We start from the raw sequence: 22,084 nt of genomic DNA, 5'->3' as shown, positions 1-22,084 counted from the left end.
AGGTTTCACATACCTTGGTAGTTAAAATGTTTTTCTGAGTGAGATAATGGATTTTTCTAGATCACCTCATCCCTTTTTGTACTTCCTGTAACGGAGCAGTTTTAGGTTTACAGGAAAATTTGAGCAAAAGTTAGAGAGCTGCCAGATGCTCTCTACCACCCTCCCCAATTTCCCGTATTTTTCACGTTAGTTAGTGTAGTGTATTTGTCACGATTGAGAAGCCAGTATTGGTACATTATTATTAAACTAAAGTCCCTACCTTACATTAGGCTTCACTCTTGGTGCTGTACATTCTATGGATTTTGACAGTTGTATCATAAGCTTACCCACTCTTACAGTATCATACGGAAGTTTCACTGCCCTAGAAATCCTGTGCGCCTCCATTATCCTCCCCTCTCCCCTGCAACCACTAGTTTTGTTTTTGCTGTCTGCATAATTTTATCTTTTCCCGCATGTCATGGAAACACGTGGCATGTAGTCTTTTCAGACTGGCGTCTTTCATTTAGTAATATGCATTTAAGTTTCCTTCATGACCTTTCATGGCTTGATAGTTCATTTCTTTTTATGTTACTTAATAACATCCCTCTGTATAGATGCGGCAGTTTGTTTATCTATTGAGCACTTTTTAAAATAAAAAAAAAACCAAACCCTTCCTTAGAAAGGGGTATAAAGCATATTCGAGGGAGAATGAGACTGTGTGGCAGAGGCACCATATGATGGTGTTGTGGGCTGGGAACAGCCGGGCATTCTAGGGGGCAGGCGTCAGCTTGCCTGGGCTGGAGAGGGGACTGCAGAAGGAAGGGCCCCGGAGGAGGTGCTTCACTGGAGCCCTGGGCCTCTGGGTCCTGGGAGAGAGGGCGGAGGCAGGACAGGTGCTGGAGTGGTTAGGTCTTATGTTGCTTCGTGTTGACCTGTGTCTTGAGGAATTTCCTGCTCAGCTTATGGTGGGTTTCAAACCACTCATCCTACCCCTTCCTAGCAGCTGCAGCCTGGAAAAGCTCACCACCGAGCCATCATTTTATAAATATGCTGTAAGAATTTCCCAGGAGGCCAGGGGCTCAGGGTCTGGACATTTAGCACCTTTGTGGCCAAACTGGCAGGCTGCTGGTTGTCACTGGGGCTGGGGTGTAATTCACTAGCCAGCAACAGGCTGAGAGCCTGATGCCACTCCATCTCCAGAAGTAGGGTGGCTGTGGGAGTTGGCAGAGAAGTCACCCCCTCAGTTCTAAAAGTGTCAGATCCCAGGAATGACTGTGGCCTTAAAGGCCATCTGGTCTACCCTGGAGTGGGCTATATCTTCACGGTAAATCCCCCAAATACGTGACCTTCCGGCCTCTGCTCGTTCACCTGCACTGCCTGTATAGTCACTCCATCTATAGACAGCTCAAATTATCAGGAAGCTTTTCTGAAACTGAAAGCCTGTCTCTATCTACCCAGAGGTCCTGGTTCCATGGAACAAGGCCACTTTTCCATAGTCAGTGAGCCATTTGAAGCCATTCACCTATTGACATTACTTTCTCCAGACTAGAGGACTTCTGTGGCCACCCTCCTCCCCACCAGACCCACCATCTGCGCTAACCCGGTGTGTAGTTAGCTAGAGTCTCTTCTTCCAGAGAACCGAATAAGGGTTCTGCTCCAGTGGTCAGCACGCCTCCTATCTCCTGCCTGGCGTAGGGCCAGGCATCCATGATTTCTGGGCTCTTGTCTGCTCCCATGCTGCTGGGCCCATCCTTTCCATGCTGGGGAGACAGTTCGATCTTCCTCTGACAACACGATTTTGCACCAATTGGCCCTTATTCCTTTTATGCTCAGATCCCTGGGTTGGGAAGATCCCGTGAAGAAGGGAAAGGCTACCCACTCATCTGGCCTGGAGAATTTCATGGACTGTATAGTTTATGGGGTCACAAAGAGTCGGACATGACTGAGCAACTTCCACTTTCACCAATTAAACGATCCTTTCTGTTGCCCACGATGTTGGCGGGCCTGCGCTCATTTGGGACTTGCATCTTACCGATGGTTGTTCTAGAGGTCCAATCTTGGTATGGTGCCCTTTTCCTGACTTTTCCCCTGGTATGGTTTACCTGTGGCCAAGTTACCAATCCTTAAGTTGGGAGAAGACAGTCTTACCATTGGCCCATCAGCCAGTGGGGTGCCCCCTTCCTTTTGGCCTCCAGCCCCCTGCCTTGTGTGGCCCACCCAGAGCCCTTGCAGGGCTGGTGGGGGGAACCTGTGAGGCTCCTTGATGGGAAGGGCTCTGCCTTCCACTCCTGGGGCTCCCACCTTGTCTTCTTTCTGCTGGCCCTTCAGGAACCACACCTGCTCTCTGGGGCCCCTTTCTTTACCTTCTGCTCCTTTGGGTCTTCCTGTTCCTCCCCTCCCACTGTGGTTAGGGTGGGGGGTGGTCCTGTTCAGCTTTATAAGCATTTTTTAAAATCTGAGCTCATGGAAATATTTCCCTTGTGTCAAGTGGGGCTTATGTTGATTTACTGTCAGGCTGGAAACCTACAGCAATTGCAGCCTGGGTGCTGACTTAGGACAGGCACTGGGGAAGGTGGAGTCTGGTGCGTGGAAAACAGGCAGTTTCCCTGAGTAACAGGCCTGCGGGCGTTCCCCCGGTGCTGGCACTGATGGAGCTGCTGGAACCTGCTCTGGGGAGCAGGAACCCGGGCACCACCATAGAGCAAGATCTGGGTGTTCAAACCAAGCATCGCCCCTCGAGAAACTTCTTGGGCTTCTTATTTTGAAATAATTTTAGATTTATGCAAGAGTTGCAGAAATAGTACATAAAGTTCCCGTATACCCTTCACCCGGCTTCCCCTAATATAACCATGGTACACTGATCAGAACTAAGAAGTGAGCATTAGTACACTGCTTTAGGAGCGGGGGCATGCATGTGGCACATGAAATCTTAGTTCCCCTACCAGGGATCGAACACGTGCCTCCTGCAGTGGAAGCACAGAGTTCTAACATCTGGACCCCCAGGGAATTCCCTGATACATTGTGAGTGTGCTAAGTCGCTTCAGCCATGTCTAACTCTTTGCAACCCTATGGACTGTAGCCCACCAGGCTCTTCTGTCCATGGGATTCTCCAGACAAGAATACTGGAGTACACTGCCATGTCCTCTTCCAGGGGCTCTTCCGGACCCAGGGATCGAACCCCCATCTCTTACATCTCCTGCATTGGCAAGTGGGCTCTTTACCACTAATGCCACCTGGGAAGCCCTCCCTGATACATTACTCTTTATAAAACTTTAGGCTTTCTTCAGATTTCCCCATGTTTTCCATTGGTGTCTTTTTTCTTGTCCAGGATTCCACATTAATCAGTCATCATATCTCCTTCCTCTCCTTCAATCTGACTGTTTCTGGATCTTTTCTTTTCTTTCATGATGCTTACACTTTGGAATAGTACTGGTAAAGTATTTTGGTATTGTGTGGGCTGTCTCTCAGTGTGGATTTGTCTGATGTTTTCTCATGAGTAGCCAGGTTATGAATTTGGGGGGAAAGACATCAGAGATGAAGTGTCCTCGACACTCATCAGCACACATGGCGTCAACATGACCCAGGGGTGCCATGACCCTGGATCACTTGGTGAAGAGGGTCTCTGTCAGGTTTCTCCACTAACAGTCACTATTCTTTATTTTCCACACGTTCCCTCATTAGAAGGGAGTCTTTACTTTTCTTCTCCTCCTCATTCTTTTGGCAGCACCCTGCAGCTTGTAGGATCTTAGTTCCCTGAGCAGAGATTCCTACTTAGGCAGCTGGCTGACCACTGGATTTCTCCAGCTGGGTGCACTTGAGCGCTGGAGGAGACGAGCTCTGGCCTCATCTCAGTGGCAGCAGTGTGTTCCCCAAGCTGAACAAGTTCAGGCCAGCTTCCTTCCGCCCTCAGACACCAGCACTAGGTGAGGGGCATCCACCCTGAGGAGCCCCGCCCTGGACTCACCGCCTCCTTGGTTGTGTCTCCTTTAGGCCTCGTTAGTGGCTGAGTCAACAATTCGATCACATTTTTAAAATAACTTGCCTGGTTTGTGTCTCCACTTGGATCGTGACTGATGGACACAAAGGACATTTCTGTCTATTGAAATGCAGTCTCAAATCTACACTGTTTCAAATCTTCTGTAAGGCTCTACATTAAGTTTCATTCTCCCCTGGTATTTCACATGGGCAATGGTCAGTGGAATGCCCCACATGTCCACCATTGCGCTAAATCAAACATTCCAGGCTAGGGCCTGGGGTGGTTTCTTACTTCCAAATCTAAATCTTTGAATTCTGACATTCCTCATTCCAAATTCAGAATTAAAATTATTTTGGTATTAAAAATATGAATTGTTTTGGCAGTGATTAGTATCAAGAGTCTGCCTACAATGTAGGAGACCTGGGTTCAATCTCTGGGTTGGGAAGATCCCCTGGAGAAGGATATGGCAACCCACTCCAGTACTCTTGCCTTGAAAATCCTATGGACAGAGGAGCTGGGCAGGCTACCGTCCACAGGGTCGCAAAGAGTTGGACAAGACTGAGCAACTTCACTTTCAATATCAATTAGAGAACAGTTTTCTGACATTACATTCATGTAAATGATACTGGCAGTGTCTAGACTCTTCCACATACTTTGTTCTGGAATGCACTTAAAGGCTCACATGCTGAAGGGCAGAAGCAGGAAGCAAAACACCACTAGTACCCCCTTTTTCCATTGTATTAGAGTCCACAACCAGGTTCTTGCTGGTATTTTCCATTTATTACTGCAGGAGACAGTCGCTCTGAAAGTGCAACACTAAATCACTCTTGTCACAGCCTCTGCTCCTCCACTGGCAAAGACTTGGAAATTCATTCTTGGAGCATCATGGACCACACGCGTCTCTCTGGGTGGAAAGTTGCCACTGCCAATGTCACAGGGCACACACACACACACGGATGGGAGGGTAAGAGGAGAAGAGCACTGGCGAGGCGTGTGGCCAGTCTCTGGGGGTCCCGGGAGCAGCCCGCCTGGGCACAGCGGACGCCCCACCTGCGGCAGCCACCTCACGCATCTGCTAGGTTGGCCCGGGCGCACCCGTCTTCCTTTCTCCCTGGAGCAGGAGACACCATAACCACAACTGTGTCCCGGTGTCACGGGGGGCCGTGGCGTCATTAGGAATTGAAAAGATGTCACAAGCTAGTGTGGAAAACAGGTGGTTTGGAGAAACTGACTCTTCGATCTCTGATTTAAAGCCGTTAGGCAGAAGATCTGGAGAGTTCTAGGGTAAGACGCTGCCTAGCAGAAATAACTCTTGTTCTAGCCAGCATATTTTTGATGGGGAAAAATAACTTTCAAATACTGCAAAGACAAAGAGGAAGGTGGGGGGTGGGGAGTGACATGAGCAGCTCTAGAAAACACAAGAGACTAAGAAATCAAAACGAGAGCCCCCCCTCCCAAAAAAACCCCACAAATATGGACAATTGAGCACTCAACCTAACAAAACCTTCACTCACGAACATGTTACACACATATGCACCCACACGCACACGCTGAGAGTCAGGCAGACGCCCAGAGGGCAAATCCAAACGTCTGCTCTCTTTGGAATTTTCATGGCAAATCTGAGTTTAGGCAAAAGTGAAGACCTCCCTGGGGTCTAAACTCAGGAGGCAGCCTGTCCCCTGCTTGGGCCAACACTGCTCCTGTATTTATCTGAGCCCTTCACAACTGTCTGGGCTCTAGAGTTTATTCTTCATACTCCTGGAGTTTAAATCACTGCTAGACCTTCTCTAACTTCACCTGCAATGGAAGCACCCCCCTTTTGGCCCCTATCAGATCAGATCAGATCAGTTGCTCAGTCGTGTCTGACTCCTTGCGACCCCATGAATCGCAGCACGCCAGGCCTCCCTGTCCATCACCAACTCCCGGAGCTCACTCAGACCCACGCCCATCAAGTCAGTGATGCCATCCAGCCATCTCATCCTCTGTCGTCCCCTTCTCCTTCTGCCCTCAATCCCTCCCAGCATCAGAGTCTTTTCCAATGAGTCAACTCTTCGCATGAGGTGGCCAAAGTACTGGAGTTTCAGCTTTAGCATCATTCCTTCCAAAGAAATCCCAGGGCTTATCTCCTTCACAATGGACTGGTTGGATCTCCTTGCAGTCCAAGGGATTCTCAAGAGTCTTCTCCAACACCACAGTTCAAAAGCATCAATTCTTCGGCGCTCAGCCTTCTTCACAGTCCAACTCTCACATCCATACATGACCACAGGAAAAACCATAGCCTTGACTAGACAAACCTTTGTTGGCAAAGTAATGTCTCTGCTTTTCAATATGCTATCTAGGTTGGTCATAACTTCCCTTCCAAGGAGTAAGCGTCTTTTAATTTCATGGCTGCAGTCACCATCTGCAGTGATTTTGGAACCCCCAAAAATAAAGTCTGACATTGTTTCCACTGTTTCCCCATCTATTTACCATGAAATGATGGGACCAGATGCCATGATCTTCATTTTCCGAATGTTGAGTTCCGAATGTTAAGCCAACTTTTTCACTCTCCACTTTCACTTTCATCAAGAGTCCCTTGAGTTCCTCTTCACTTTCTGCCATAAGGTTGGTGTCATCTGCATATCTGAGGTTATTGATATTTCTCCCCGCAATCTTGATTCATTTGTTTCTTCCAGCCCAGCGTTTCTCATGATGTACTCTGCATAGAAGTTAAATAAACAGGGTGACAAGATACAGCCTTGACGAACTCCTTTTCCTATTTGGAACCAGTCTGTTGTTCCATGTCCAGTTCTAACTGCTGCTTCCTGACCTGCATACAAATTTCTCAAGAGGCAGATCAGGTGGTCTGGTATTCCCATCTCTTTCAGAATTTTCCACAGTTTATTGTGATCCACACAGTCAAAGGCTTTGGCATAGTCAATAAAGCAGAAATAGATGTTTTTCTGGAACTCTCTTGCTTTTTCTATGATCTAGCGGATGTTGGCAATTTGATCTCTGGTTCCTCTGCCTTTTCTAAAACCAGCTTGAACATCAGGAACTTCACAGTTCACATATTGCTGAAGCCTGGCTTGGAGAATTTTGAGCATTACTTTACTAGCGTGTGAGATGAGTGCAATTGTGTGGTAGTTTGAGCATTCTCTGGCATTGCCTTTCTTTGGGATTGGAATGAAAACTGACCTTTTCCAGTCCTGTGGCCATTGGTGAGTTTTCCAAATTTGCTGGCATATTGAGTGCAGCACTTTAACAGCATCATCCTTCAGGATTTGGAATAGCTCAACTGGAATTCCATCACCTCCACTAGCTTTGTTCGTAGTGATGCTTTCTAAGGCCCACTTGACTTCACATTCCAGGATATCTGGCTCTAGGTCAGTGATCACACCATTGTGATTATTTGGCCCCTATATGCCTCTGTTTTTAGGAATAAGCACCCCAAGTCAGCAGTAATGAGAGTGTTCAGAAGCTGGAAAGTAGGGAGAGTAATATCAATACCAGAAGGAAATGCCTGTTACTCTCCTATGATTTTCTGAGACCAGGTGGCCAAGGCCCCCGGCCTGCAAGTACAGGTTTTAGGGGAGGCTTTAATTTAAGGTACTGCAATCTGTGCTCACAAGAGCCAAGTAAGATGGTGCTCCTTGGAGGCTGCCGAGGACTGGTCCTCAGTACTTATTCCAACCCTGGGTGCTCCCTGACCTCCCTGACTTCAGTCCTTCTGGAGTCAGATCACCCAGCTTCTCTGGCATGTGCCTGGTCATTTTTAGAGCCTGTCTGCAGCAGTCCACAAGGTCTGCGATGGGCTTCCTGGATCAGCACACACCAGCTAACACTTTTACCAGGTGATGAGGACTGACAGCAGGTTTCTCCACCACTGCAGACAGGCAGAGTCATGCAAAGAAAGCTGCCCATCACGGTCACCTTTTCTCCAGATGTCCCAGTTTCGAGATCATAGAAATGACCATGTCAACACCTGGCAGCAGCCAACTTCTGCTTCCCCTCCTCCACGAGGGGGAGGCAAGAACCCACAGCAACAGGCTGGACACAACAGGTCCTACCCGTCTGGGAACCTGGGTCAGAAATAGCCCTCAGCTCCAAATCCTGCCCTTGGAACCTCTAGTATAACCTTGCTCCTCATCAAACTGCAGTTTGGTGCAGTTTAATTTACAATCATACCTTCTAAGCTGCCTCAGTGAGACCTGGGTGGCCCAATGGTTACAATTCTAAGTGCAGCAGTGCCTAATAGGAAAGAGTCCCACAGGAGGGAAGGCTGGAAGGCGTAAGGCAGGAGACTACACCATCAGTAACACACGATCCGAAAGGGTGGTCTTAGGGGACAAGGGGTGTGAAATGAACAAAACATCCCAGTAATTTAATGGCAGATCTAGAAGAGAGCGTTTATAGCTATTCTGGGACTCTCCAACAAAACGCTTTTCCTGGATGCACAGGCATTCATAATACTGCTCACTCTCAGTCCAAGCTCTGGCTTGTACACGTGGTCACGACGCCCTTTGTACAGCAGAGGCGAGCATGACAGAGTGCCCGGGAGGTACCTGGACAGCACACAGCAAGACCAAAGGCTGAACTCCCCCCACAGAACCCTGTAAAAAAAAAGGTCTGTCTATTACAAAGTCACGTGTTCCGTTTATTCCGCTTTATAAAGTCAGCGACGCTGGAGGGTGTCTAGAGGAATCTGTCCTTCAGGAATGAGTGCAAAAGGGGAGCACGCAGCTCAGGGACGTCCCTTCGCTGAGCAGATGGAGGGGCCAGCCGGAGACCTCCCATCCGCTTCGGACAAACACGCACATACAGGAAAGGATTACTGCCAGCTTGTGTACTCTCACAAGGTGATTTCTGTATTTCAAAAGCGTGAATTGTCCCTGAGAGAAAAAAATGGGAGAAAAGAGGGCATTCAACACACAAAGAAGCAAGAGGTAAACAGGGTAAGGGACTGTTTTCTATGCCAAAAAATAGTCAATAATGAGAATGTCTGGATTATAGAACTGTTTTGGCATTTCAAATGAACTTGAGAAACTTCCCTTTCTATCCTGTCACTTCTAACCATCTTTCCTGCCCGTTTCCCACTGCTATGCTAAGCATTTAATTTCCAAGCTTAGAAATCTCCACTGTGCCCTTCCCTACCCACCACGCGGGATATAATACAAGGAAACATAAGATCCTCTACAACTCAACTCCTGTCAACTGGCATCCTCTTTCCCTCTCCCCACCTCCCAGAGCAACCCAGATTCCCACATCTGTGCTACGTGCAAACACCACCCCTTAGCCTAAGGCACCATTCCTCCCACACCTGTTTCTTCTACTACATAGAGGGGGTCCTAGACTGGTGTCTTATTAACCTTTGTATCCTCAGCAACAATGACAAGTTGCTGGATTGATGTTAAATGAAAAAAAAAATGAAAGGACGGAAGAAATGTCTTCTTGCCTTATAAGTTTAGTCAAAAGTACATCAGGGGCTACCCTTTCAGGAGCAGTGAAACTACCCTCAGTGTTGGGTTCTGGTTTGCTACGACTTCAAACTCACTTATTTGTGACTTAAGTGAAGATATTGTTTTGAGATAAGAATGATGTGTCAGTTCAGTTCAGTTGCTCAGTCATGTCCAACTCTTTGCAACCCCATGGACTGCAGCAAGCCAGGCTTCCCTGTCCATCACCAACTCCCAGAGCTTACTCAAACTCATGTCCATCAACTTGGTGATGCCATCAAACCATCTCATCCTCTGTCGTCCCCTTCTCTTCCTGCCTTCAATCTTTCCCAGCATCAGGGTCTTTTCCAATGAGTCAGTTTTTCACATCAGGTGGCCAAAGTATTGGAGGTTCAACTTCACCATCAGTCCTTCCAGTGAATATTCAGGATTGATTTCCTTCAGGATTGACTGGTTGGATCTCTTTGCAGCCCAAGGGACTCTCAAGAGTCTTCTCCAACACCACAGTTCAAAAGCATCAATTCTTCAGTGCTCAGCTTTCTTCAAAGTCCAACTCTCACATCCATACGTGACTACTGGAAAAACCATAGCCTTGACTAGACGGACCTTTGTTGGCAAAGTAAGTCTCATACTAAAAAGTCTCCTTTTTAATATGCTGTCTAGGTTGGTCATAACTTTTCTTCCAAGCAGCAAACATCTTTTAATTTCATGGCTACAGTCACTATCTGCAGTGATTTTGGAGCCCAAGAAAATAAAGTCTGTCACTGTTTCCATTGTTCCCCATGTCTCTGCCATGACACTGAATGCCATAATCTTCGTTTATTTAATGTTGAGTTTTAAACCAGCTTTTACACTCTCCTCTTTCACTTTCATCAAGATGCTCTTTAGTTTTTTGCTTTCTTCCATAAGGGTGGTATCATCTGCATATATGAGGTTATTGATATTTCTCCCGGCAATCTCTGACTCCAGCTTGTGCTTCTTCCAGCCCAGCATTTTGCAGGATGTACTCTGCGTAGAAGTTAAATAAGCAGAGTGACAATACACAGCCTGACGTACTCCTTTCCCTATTTGGAACCAATCTGTTGTTCCATGTCCGGTTCTAACTGTTGCTTCTTGACCTGCATACAGGTTTCTCAGGAGGCAGGTAAGGTGGCCTGGTATTCCCATCTCTTGAATAATTTTCCATGGTTGGTTGTGATCACAAGTCAAAGGCTTTAGTATAGTCAATAAAGCAGAAGTAGATGTTTTTCTGGAATTCTTTCGCTTTTTTGATGATCCAACAGATGTTGTCAATTTGATCTCTGGTTCCTCTGCCTTTCCTAAATCCAGCTTGCATGAATGAAGTGTATCAGGATAGTATGTGTAGTCATTCATGAACACTAGCCGCTGAGTTAGCCGAGTGGCTCCTGCTGGGGGCTCATCAATAAAAACAGATAAAGAAGGAAGCATGGTAAGGACATTTAGACCACAAATACTGAGTGTAGTGTGAGGAATATCCGAGTTTCCAATTGAACAAAGCTGTCTTTTGCTGATCTTGCTCTCTGAAAATCTTGAGCCTCTCGCTCCTGCAGTGACCAAGGTGACTCTTTGGTGGGCAGTGGTGTTACACCCTGCAGCAGTCTCTGAAGAGAAGGGACATTCGCTCTGCTGTGGTAAAGCTGACTCCTTTAGCAGTGGAGGCAAAATGTTTAGCGGGCCTGCAAAGATCAGCCTGCCCATCCACCAGTACTGGAGTTTTCTAGCAAAAACTGACTTTTATTTTTGAGCTGGCAGCTGGACTTCAGTTCCTGATTGGCAAAGCTCTCTCACCCAGTGCCAATTCATGTAAAGGTACACCTGGAACTAAATTTGGACTTTATTCCCTTCATCTCCCTATGCCTGGAACAATACTGTGAGTAATCTATCACTGGTTTGGAGTATGTTACGTTATTTCTTTACTAGCTAAAAAGAGACATCAGATGCTACTGGCTTACGAAATTCCTGTAACTCCCACAGTGGGCCCGTGTTAAATAAACTACTGGCAAAGAAAATCTGTCTCTGAGCATATACTGTCACCGTCCAAAACAAAATACTAAGAGTGTCAGTGAACCTAAAATTCACTGATCTAGACGAAAAGATAAATGGAAGGTGAATTCACAGATAGTAAGAATGCTGTTTAGTTTAGAGCTGGACCATCAACTTACGGATCTTTTCTGAAATCACTTTCCTGGCCCTACCCAGTCACACGGAATTTGGCAATTCTCAGGACAGGTACTAGAAGTAATTCAGACACAGGAATACCTCGGAGCTATTGTGGGTTTGATTCCACATCACAGCAATAAAGCAAGTGTCACAAGAAATGGAGTCACACAGATTGTTTGGTTTCTCAGTGCATTTAAAAGTTATGTTGACACTACACTGTAGTCTATTAAGAGGAAATTAGCAATATATCTAAAAAAAATACGTATCTTAATTCAAACCTTCGAGTGGACAAACTGCATATGTGCTGGGGTGCCCGCTCTGCCCATTTCACAGCCCTGGCTGCAGGATATACTCCAGAGGTCATGCACTGCGCCACACCCAGCCCCAGCCCCTCCCTGACCAAGGCAGGACAGTGAAGGACACTGGTAGCCCAGCCTGGCCAACAACCTGTGCCTCGGTGCCTCCCTCAGCTTCCTCCCTCAGCTTCTCAACCAGGCTGTGAAAGATCTTACAAGATTCAGGAGCTGGGACAGTCAGTCATATGAGTCGCATGTAAGAACAGTCATGAGGGAATAAAGACAATAAGCAAAAGCAGAGAAGGCCAGGAGGGGCAAAGGGGATGGAGCAGATGAGCAGAGTGGAGAGGAGAATGGGGTTTTTCGTGATGCTGCCTTCTCTTTGGCGTCCCTGCATGCCTGGGAGACCTAATGGTGCTTATAGTAACTCCTTCCCCGTTATGAAATTTGAGTCTGTAGGGTTTCCTTTTGAAGAGGGACCTGTCCTTGCATCCAAGTCCCACAACATTCACAAGCACACTGTGTGTATCAGATACTATGGAATACCCAACACACAGTCCTCTCCCTCCTTTTCGTCCAGTGGTACCAGCCCACCTGCAGTCCCCAGCCTCACCCCTCCGTTGCACTCATCACCTGGGCTCTCAAGGAGCTCCTCTTCCCCTACTTAACTTGTCCTTTAGGACCCAGACTAAGGGGTGCTTTCTCTTGAAAATATTCCCTGATCTCTCTCTAGGCTGAGTTGGGACCCTGTCGCCTAAACATCCCCACATCAATGTTTGCACTTGTCCTATTCTGTCAGTTTTTTTGTCTCCTGATTACAAATAGTTCACTAGTCTTTTTTTCTTTTTTCACCGCTTAGGGCCAAGACCAGAGAAGGCAACGGCACCCCACTCCAGTACTCTTGCCTGGAAACTCCCATGGACGGAGGAGCCTGGTAGGCTATAGTCCATGGGGTAGCGAAGAGTTGGACACGACTGAGTGACTTCACTTTCACTTTTCACTTTTATGCATTGGAGAAGAAAATGGCAAGCCACTCCAGTGTTCTTGCCTGGAGAATCCCAGGGACGGGGGAGCCTGGTGGGCTGCTGTCTATGGGGTCGCACAGAGTTGGACACAACTGAAGTTACTTGGCAGCAGTAGCAGCAGCAGGGCTAAGACAGCTCCTAATTCTCTTCTTTAGGGCATACCCCCAGGGACTCAAACCATTTCTCTCTTCTCAGCCCTCAACTTCCCGATATACCATCTGGAGACCTTTCCCTTCAACCTTGGTTGAAAAGGGCACAGTTGCTCTAGCCCCTCACATTTTGCTAGCTCCAAGCAAAGCATGTGAGTTCCTTTCTTTTTAGTGCTTTTGCTGCTAACCACTACTGGGAAACAGAAAAATAATAACAATAATTATGTCAGAGAATAAACAATGCTATTGTGACCCCTGGTCCCCAGCTCCCGACTCCCTTCTAAAACAGTAACTAGAAACCCTAACAGACCTTCATCTAATGCTGTTATTTCTTGAGGGTAGAGCTAAGCAATCTCTGCTCTCCAGGACAACACTTAAGGCAAGTTATTTGCATCCTATCTTCAGAGGCTACTTTTCCCAGCTGGATGCTGGATTTGAGCAAAGATACTATCCAGGTGGAAATATCATTGCTCCTTAGACTCAGGCAGGCAATGAGCATCTGAGGCTATCCATGCTGAGTGGCGCCTGATCAGCTCACCAAGCTTCTGCCCAGGTATGTCCTCATACTCTGACTGGACAATTCATTCCAGGTAGGAAATTGGGCTAATCCACCTTCACATGTCCAGTATCAGGAAATGCGGGCAGAAAACAAACATGTTTAACACATGGATTTCTAAAATCAAGGTAATACAAGGCAGAATAATAAGTGCCAAAGAAGTGATTCAGATATTCGGTAAGAATGGGCCAAAACTAACAAAAGGAGAACAGGGGCAAAATAATATCTGGCACCTGGATTTGTAAACCAAGTTCAACCCAGTAGGGAGTGCAGTACTTAGAAAGCATCTTAACTGTTTTACATATGAATAGGATCGATAGCAATGATACCTACGGACTTGATGGTGGAGGGAGGCAGGGGAAGGAGGGGGTGTGTGAGGGGGTTAGGTTAAATAAGAAGGCCACACAGAAAAGGAGACTAGCACTCCTCTGTAATCTGAACCCATCAGATTAGACTAGACAAGTCCAGGCACTGGATTTGTAGGACTCTGGCAAACCGAAACATGTCCACATGTCCTTAGGAGCCACGTGGTGAAGAGTATAGAGACCAAACAAGAAACCTGTGGTCTAAAAACTGCACATTTTTGCATTAAAAAAAAAACACACAAAAACCCTAAGGGCTGGAGTGCTTTCTTCAATTGCTAATTTCTAACAAAAGTTTACTCTTTTTCTCGTGAATAGCTAGAAGACAGATGTTTAAAAAAATCTGGCTCAGTATAATGAATAGTTAATAATTGGAACTAATTAAAAATGACCCAGGTTAGGGACTTCCCAGATGATCCAGTGGTTAAGATCTCACACTTTCAATGTAGGGGGCTTGAGTTCAAACTTTGGTCAGGGAACTAAGATCCCACGAGCCACAAGGCACAGCCAAAAAAAAAAAAAAAATAGAATCCGGGTTAAATTTTGTCAAGGTGTACTTTAACCAACATTAAACAACCTGGGTATGAATCTCACCATATGTGGCCCTTCCTGTTGTGGGCAACTTATTTCATCTCAGAGAGTCTCATTTTCCTTATTTGTAAAACAAAGTAACAAGATCCCCCTTAGACGGTTGTTCGAATCAGTTAATATGTGAAAAGCAGCAAAGTGCCTATGGAAGCCATTACTGCCATTCTCAAATTAGCTCGCCGCAGACCAAGAAATAAGAAATGATTTGGGTAGGACTGGGCCAGATGACCCATGAAGTATCTTAAGATGAAATTTTGATTTCTTCGGTTTGGTGGAGAAAGGAGTATAGGATTGGCAGAAAGCTCCACTGAGGCAGGACTTCGATCTGGAGCTAAGAGTTGCAGGGCTTAGGATGGGGTTTTTGTTGTTCAGTCACTAAGTTGTGTCCGACTCTTGCAACCCCCTGGACTATAGCCTGCTAGGCTCCTCTGTCCATGGATTTCCCAGGCAAGAATACTGGAGTGGGTTGCCATTTCCTTCTCCAGGGGATCTCCCTGACCCAGGGATCCAACCTGCATCTCCTGCACTGGCAGGTGGATCCTTTCCCAGTGATCCACCAGGAAAGTCCCTGATGACGGGGGGTGGGGCGGTGGTAGTCAGTATAGGGCTGAGCTCAGCTACACAGTAGGCCACAGAAGCAAACTCCCAAAGACTTTTTTCAAGTAGTAGAGCCCTCTCAGCAACCAGGAAACGTTCCTGAAGAGCTGCCAAGAGTGCTGGAATCCAGGATCTCTGAATCTGCACACCCGCACTCACTGACCTGGAAAAACTCCAAGTTCTCCTCAGCACCAGTGGGTCACAACCTAAACTAAAAGTGATTCCATTTTACACGTATATCTCACTATTTAACAGTTTACAAAGTACCTTTAAGCATTGGTGAATGTGATTTCAGCCTCACCACACCCAGTGCAACAGCAAGACACTAATCACTAATTCGGTTTGGGTTAACCTTAGAGACTGGGTAAATTTCCTGCTGTCAAATAACTGGTAACTGGTGGGTCTGAGACTGGAAGTCTAGGTCTTCGGAAAAGAAGATAGATTTACTGCTAGACTACTAGAAGAGAGCCAAGAACAAAAATCTACCTCCAGGTAGAATCGCTGGAGGGAAATGTGCAAAAATATTATGCTTTGCACCTGCAAACTGATGCTGGAACTAGGACTCAAACAATAGATAAGATTCACCCATTGGGCAAGAAACTGAGATCTGGGAGAGAATGTTGGAAGAGGGGGAAAGGAGGAGAAGGATACTCAGAAGATGATGAAATTTTCCTAACAGCCCAGCCGCTGGGCTAAACGAGGCAGCCACATTACCTCACTGCATCCTCGCAAATCTCTGACATGGGCTCTGTTACGGTCCCTACTTTGCAAATGAGAAAAGAGACTCAGAGGAGAGGTGACCTGCCTAAGCCAGAAGGGTGTGTGAAAAAAGCTGGATTCAGTGGCAGAGCGGCCAGGCTGCGCAAACACCCAAACCGCCGAGGTCTCCGCCACTCCACGCCGCGGGTAACCCGCACCCGGGCGGGGCGTCCGAAAACCTCCTTCCGGGACGCACGGCCACCTCTTGACCCTCGGACACCGCACTTCGCCCTGGGTCCGTGCGACCCTGGGGTCCCCGAGACCCCCGCATCCCTCGTCCCTAAGCCCCTCATCTCCGCTGGCCGCCCAGCCCGCTGCCCGAGTCAGAGAGCGTGGCCTGTGCCTCAGTTTGCGCCGCCCGCACTACGGGAGGGGGTGGACGCAAAGAACAGATCGGGGGAAGGGGCCAGGCGGGCGGCCACGCGCCACTCACGCGTCGAACTTATTCACCCTCTCTGCTAACACCGTCACCGCCTCACGGCGTGGCTTCGCTCCATCAGGTCCCTCCGCCTTGGGTCCGACCACTTCCGGTTGCTCAGAGCACAGCGGAACGTTGGCGCGTAGGGCGGGTAGGGGGCGGATATCCCGAGACGCCTTCTTCCTGCGCGGAGGCGCTCAAGTTTGGCGGCTGCGCAGCGTGAAATCGGTTTCTGTTCCTGCGCCGGTCCTTGCTCCTGCCTGCCTCCCGCCCGGCTTAGCCAAGTGCGTCCTGTCCGTTTCCCGAGGCTAGCTCCGAGAAGGGCCGCTCCGAGTCGTTGAGGGAGCAGGATCTTGTTAGAAATCCCGACTCCATCCACGGTGGGGCTGCGCAATCCTGGACTTTCTCCTAACCTCCCTGACGCTGTTTCCTTGGTACTGACCATCCTATGCTGTAGAACCCATATCTTCACGTTGCCTTGGGGATTGATCGAGATAGTCGGTGTCAGGCTCTAGACAAAGTAGCCCTCAAGAAATGGTAGCGATTGTTTATCTTTGCTTACTTCTGCCAGGAGCTGCAGAGCTCCTCTCCACCTTCGGAGGCAGTCAGAGAAGGTGAGGCACTCACCCCAGGTGGCTGAGCTTGTAAGACTGTTACAGGAACCAGCGGTGGTCGCTCCATCATCGAATTACCTGCTGCTCCAAATGCACAGCAGTGCGTGCAGCGCGCACACACACGCTCTGGAGTAAATGCAATGAACCTGCTGATGAGCGATCCCGAAAGCCAGCAACCCTGGCTATTTCCGGGGTCTCTTCCCTCCACAACAATGTCCCGTTGTCAGGTGTTTATGTGACATTGTAACATTTTAAATCTTCACCGGCACCTTTGATCCTGTGATGAAGGTAAATAGGAACCGATATCTGTGCCCATAACAGATGAAGACACAGGTTCAGGAAGCACAAATGTTCTTGTGTCCTATCACCAGTAGATCTCAGGGCTCAAGCTCCAGCCATACTCTCAAAGCATGAAACCTCCCCCACCCCTCTACCCCAAAGACCAGCTAGCCACCTTGTTTCCTAACTGGGGCCAGGGAGGCTGGTCAGGGTCTCCTCTCAGCTTCCCTACTTCCTGCCCTTCCTCTTCTTTGTCTTAACCATCCCTTGAGACCAGTGCAGATTCCCTGGCCTTTGAGAAGAGAAGGAAGAGGTGTCATTTTCCAAGCCATAGAACTTTCTTAGAATGTCTAAGATTGGGTCAGAGTTGGGAATTCTGAACTCCAAACCTTATTTATCCATCATTGTTCTGGCAAGCCCCTCTTACTCTAGGCCCCAATTTGCCCAACCTATACATAGGGGAATAGTGACTGTTGCTTATTCGTGATGCTACGAGGAGCTCTTGACAATGAAAAAAAGAGAGTAAAACTCATAAAATGTTTGGTGCCTACAGCCCCCAGAAAGCAGGCAGATGCCAGCTGGAGTGGGCTGCCTCCCTTCTTTTGAGAGAGCACTGGCCGCCACTCTTCACTTCTCTCTTGACTCCCCTCCTTCAAGAGGCTGCAGGGAACTTGTAAAAGGGAAGGGAGGCCTGGAGGGCTAGGGCCTTGTCTAGCTGGGGACAGAAGAAACAGAGTCCTTAGGGCTTCAGAAGTGATGGGAGTTGACAACACTTTGCTGAAGTCAGGGGAGTGCCAGGACGAGCAAGCCAGTGCCTCGTGCATGCTGATTCCACTAGGGCACTCTGCCCACATGCCAGCCCCGACCACTCCCGGGTTCCAGCTCTGTCTCTTTATTTCCCCAGCTTTCCTCACATAGCCCCCGAGGGTGTTTCCCAAAGCATGTACTCTTGACCTCAGCATCAGAAGACAGCTGATAAGACTCCACATGGCTAGCAGCGATCCTTCAGCTCAGTCAGAGGAGGGCAGATAGGAGCAGGGGGTCCCCAGGAAATGGCAGGGTGGACACTCAGTTGTAGTGGGCCATGGGGAAGATGGGGTCGCTCACTCTCCGTTTTCTGCAGGCAGCAGGCTGGGGTGGACACAGGGACTGGGGGCGGGCAGCCCATGGGACCCAGCTGCAGGGCAGCCAGCCTGTACCCACAGGAGCACCACTCTGCAGAGATGGATGCTCGATGCCCCTCCTGACAAAACCGGAGTCATTATCAATGAGGAAGATCAGCTTTCCTGGGCCTTTAAATTACATGCATTTTATGGTTTACTGTTACTGTTGGCTTCCCTGGTGGGTCAGATGGTAAAGAATCCACCTGGGTTCGATCCCTGGGTTGGGAAAGATCCCCTGGAGGAGAGCAGAACAACCCACACCAAGATTCTTGCCTGGAGAATCCCCATGAGCAGAGGAGCCTGCTGGACTACAGTCCATGGGGTCGCAAACAGTGGGACACTAATGAGTGATATAAATGTTGACATGATTTACAAGCGTTTTCACTTTGAGTGACACGGGAAGGGGCGTGGTCTTGGTCTGGCCCCGCCCCCACAGCCAGGTCCAGGAGGGGCCTTGGATGGAATTACCTGTGAAGGCCTCGGGGTCGATGAAAATTCACTCGATGATCTGACCGTCTTCCTGGCTCAGCTGCAAATTGATCTGCTTGGTGCTGTAGGTGTGGGACCTGGGAGATGGGTAGGGAAAGTAGACAAACTGGAGTGTGTGTAGACTCACCCAGGAGGTCACATAGACCATCGCCTGAGGGCAACTGTGGGCAGTTTTGCCTCAAAAGTTCTCCACAAAACCTTGGCATGATATGGGGCGGTGGGGGTGGGGGGCGTGGCAGGGAGTCAACTCTTGGAGTCTGGAAAAGTTTGAGTTGAAGGACCAGGCGGCTGCAGCTCCGGTGCGCCCCCTGGTGGCGAGAGCCCAGGTCCCTCTCTCCCACTGTCTGCAGGGCAGGAGGGATAGATGGTGAGAACAGGAAATACAGCCTGTACCTCTCAGATCTGTTTCCCTTATTAAAATAAAAGAAAAAACCTCTGCTCCTCTAAAATATGGGGAAGCCCTCCCACAGACCGCCTTCCCCCACTGATGGAGGAGGACACTGAAACAACCTCAGCTTCCCCCTGGGTCTGAGGGTGCTTTGGTCTAATCTGTGTGTGCACGCGTGTGTGCACTGGTGTCGTGGGCGGGTGTGTTCCTTCTGGCCCACCCACCGCAGTCCCGGATGGTCCTAGCACCTAGGCCAGAGCCTGACTCTCTGTATTTGCTAAACAGATGAAAACAAGAGGGCTGGCGCCTCTTCCGGGCCCAGGGACCGGCACATCAGCTTCAATCTGTCGGAAGCCGTCCAGGATCTCTAGGTTCCCCGGCCCCTGTGGGCTCTTCCCCATCAGCTGCCTTTCACTGTAGCGGGGTGGGGCCTGGTCTGCCACCCCCTTTCGCTTTGGCCCACGTTCACTCTGCCTGGTCTGTCCTCTCCTCTGCAGTGTGGGTCTCCCTTGGAGTGCGGGTCAGCGGAGCAAGGCAGGGTTGGGGTTCGGTGGGAACCAGCACTTTCCATGGTTATCTCTGAACCAGCAGGTGGCAGAGCTAGGGTCTCCCCCTCACCTCCTGCTCCCCTGTCTTTCCTTTTTTCCTCCTGGTCTTTCTGGGGCTGGGGGCAGGTTCTCTGTCCAGGGTGTGGGATGAGGAGGGGCTGTTAGTGATGTCTGTGGCCCCTGCTTCCCCGGCTCTCCTCCAGGCCCCAGGCTCCTGCCTGCGAGGTGGGCTGGCCTCGTCTGCTGACCCTCCTGCCCGGGGTGCCCTCTGAGGCCACAGTGGCTCCACCTCACCCCTCCCACAGGTAGAAGCAAAGTCTCAGCCCCAGCCTCCCACCTCCAGAAGGGGAGGGAGACAACTTTGGACCTTTCAGTCGACCTCAGGAAAGCCCCAGCAGGCTCGAGGTCGGGAGGCCCCCGTGGGCGCTGGTGAGCTGGGCCAGCCCCGCAGCCTCCCTGCTGGTACTGGGCCCTCTCTTGTATTTGGAGGAGGACGGGAGGGAGACCGTGGGCCTCTGGAAATGGTGAGGAGAGACCCAGGCACTTGCCACTCTGGGCTAGAACCTTCCACACCTCCCCCGTCAGGCCCCTCCAGGCCATGGATGTGCTTGCCCCTCCCCTCACCCCAAACCACCCTGACCTTCTGGCCCCGCCAGGAGGTGGACAAAAGGGCAGCTGTGGGGGGGACTAACCCAGAACTGACCAGGCCACCTTTGAGGGCAGTGTCCCAGGACATGAGGGTGGGACCCACAACTACGCTGGTTCTGCTGGCCAAACATGGCTGGCTGGACACAGAAGCGGGCAAGAGCCAGCTGCTGACATTGAAATCTCAGGAGAGGTGGAAGCCAGGCTCTTCGGATGACAGGCTGCTCCGGCCGTGTTTCAAAACTCAGGACTTGGGATTCTGCCTGTACCTCTTGGTGATTTGGGGTGAGTCACTTTCTATTGAGGGTTGGATTGTATTCCCCAGAAGTGTTGATGTCCTAACTCCCAGGACCTCAGAATGTGACCTGGTTTGGAAATAGAGCTTTTGCAGATGTAAACAGTTAGTTCAGTTCAGTTCAGTTGCTCAGTCATGTCTGACTCTTTGCAACCCCATGGACTGCAGCACGCCAGGCTTCCCTGTCCATCACCAGCTCCCAGAGCTTACTCAAACTCATGTCCAATGAGTCGGTGACGCCATCCAACCATCTCATCCTCTGTCGTCCCCTTCTCCTCCCGCCTTCAGTCTTTCCTAGCATCAGGGTCTTTTACAATGAGTCAGCTGTTCGTATCAGCTGGCCAAAGCACTGGAGTTTCAGCTTCAACATCAGTCCTTCCAATGCATAGTCGGGACTGATTTCCTTTAGGATGGAGTGGTTGGATCTCCTTGCAGTCCAAGGGACTCTCAAGAGTCTTCTCCAACACCACAGTTCAAAAGCATCAATGCTTCAGTGCTCAGCCTTCTTTATGGTTCAACTCTCACATCCATACCTGACTACTGGAAAAACCATAGCTTTGACTAGACAGACCTTTGTTGACAAAGTAAGTCTCTGCTTTTTAATATGCTATCTAGGTTGGTCATAACTTTCCTTCCAAGGAACAAGCGTCTTTCAATTTCATGGTTTCAGTCACCATCTGTAGTGATTTTGGAGCCCCAAAACACAAAGTCTGTCACTGTTTCCCCATCTATTTGCCATGAAGTGATGGGGCCAGATGCCATGATCTTAGTTTTCTGAATGTTGAGTTTTAAGCCAACTTTTTCACTCTCTCCTCTTTCACTTTCATCAAGAGGCTCTTTAGTTCTTTGCTTTCTGCCATAAGGGTGGTGTCATCTGCATATCTGAGGTTATTGATATTTCTCCTGTCAATCTTGATTCCAGCCCAGCGTTTCTCATGATGTACTCTGCTTATAAGTTAGTTGAAGATGACAAATAGGCAATAGGAGATGAAAGTCTGGAGCTTGAGACAGAAGTCAGCAGTGGTAATGTAGATTTGTAAACTTCCTGGAAATAAGTGATATTTTAAACGGTGAGAATGGATGGAATCCCACAGGGAGAGAGTGCAGAGGGGAGACGAGAGTGCGGCAGCCTCTGGGAACGAGCCCTCATTAGACAGGTTTGAATGAGAAACAAGAGCCTGGGGAGGGTATGTCTCCCAGGACTGGGGGTCCACACTGGGGGTCCAGTGGAGCACACAGTGGAGCTGGTGACAACCATACGAATTGGTGGAATATGTAAGAATCCTCCAAGATCCTTGGGAAAGGGAACTCTGTAAGAGACCAGATTTCCAGAAATCCTGCA

At 49.0% G+C, this 22,084-nt stretch overlaps 1 long non-coding RNA gene across 1 annotated transcript; it reads right to left on the bottom strand.

Moving 5' to 3' along the window:
* Positions 1–8,570: 8,570 nt before the first annotated feature.
* LOC133244892 (uncharacterized) lies at positions 8,571–17,754 on the bottom strand. The gene is made up of 2 exons (XR_009735543.1): positions 16,337–17,754; positions 8,571–8,826 (listed from the first exon to the last, which is right to left on the bottom strand). It is a non-coding gene; the product is annotated as an uncharacterized LOC133244892 (long non-coding RNA).
* Between the last annotated feature and the right edge of the window lie 4,330 nt (positions 17,755–22,084).

This window comes from Bos javanicus, chromosome 3, assembly GCF_032452875.1.
Source record: "Bos javanicus breed banteng chromosome 3, ARS-OSU_banteng_1.0, whole genome shotgun sequence".
Lineage (NCBI taxonomy): Eukaryota > Metazoa > Chordata > Mammalia > Artiodactyla > Bovidae > Bos > Bos javanicus.
Note: the sequence above shows the minus strand (reverse complement) of the source record. Positions and strands in the feature narration are given on the sequence as shown.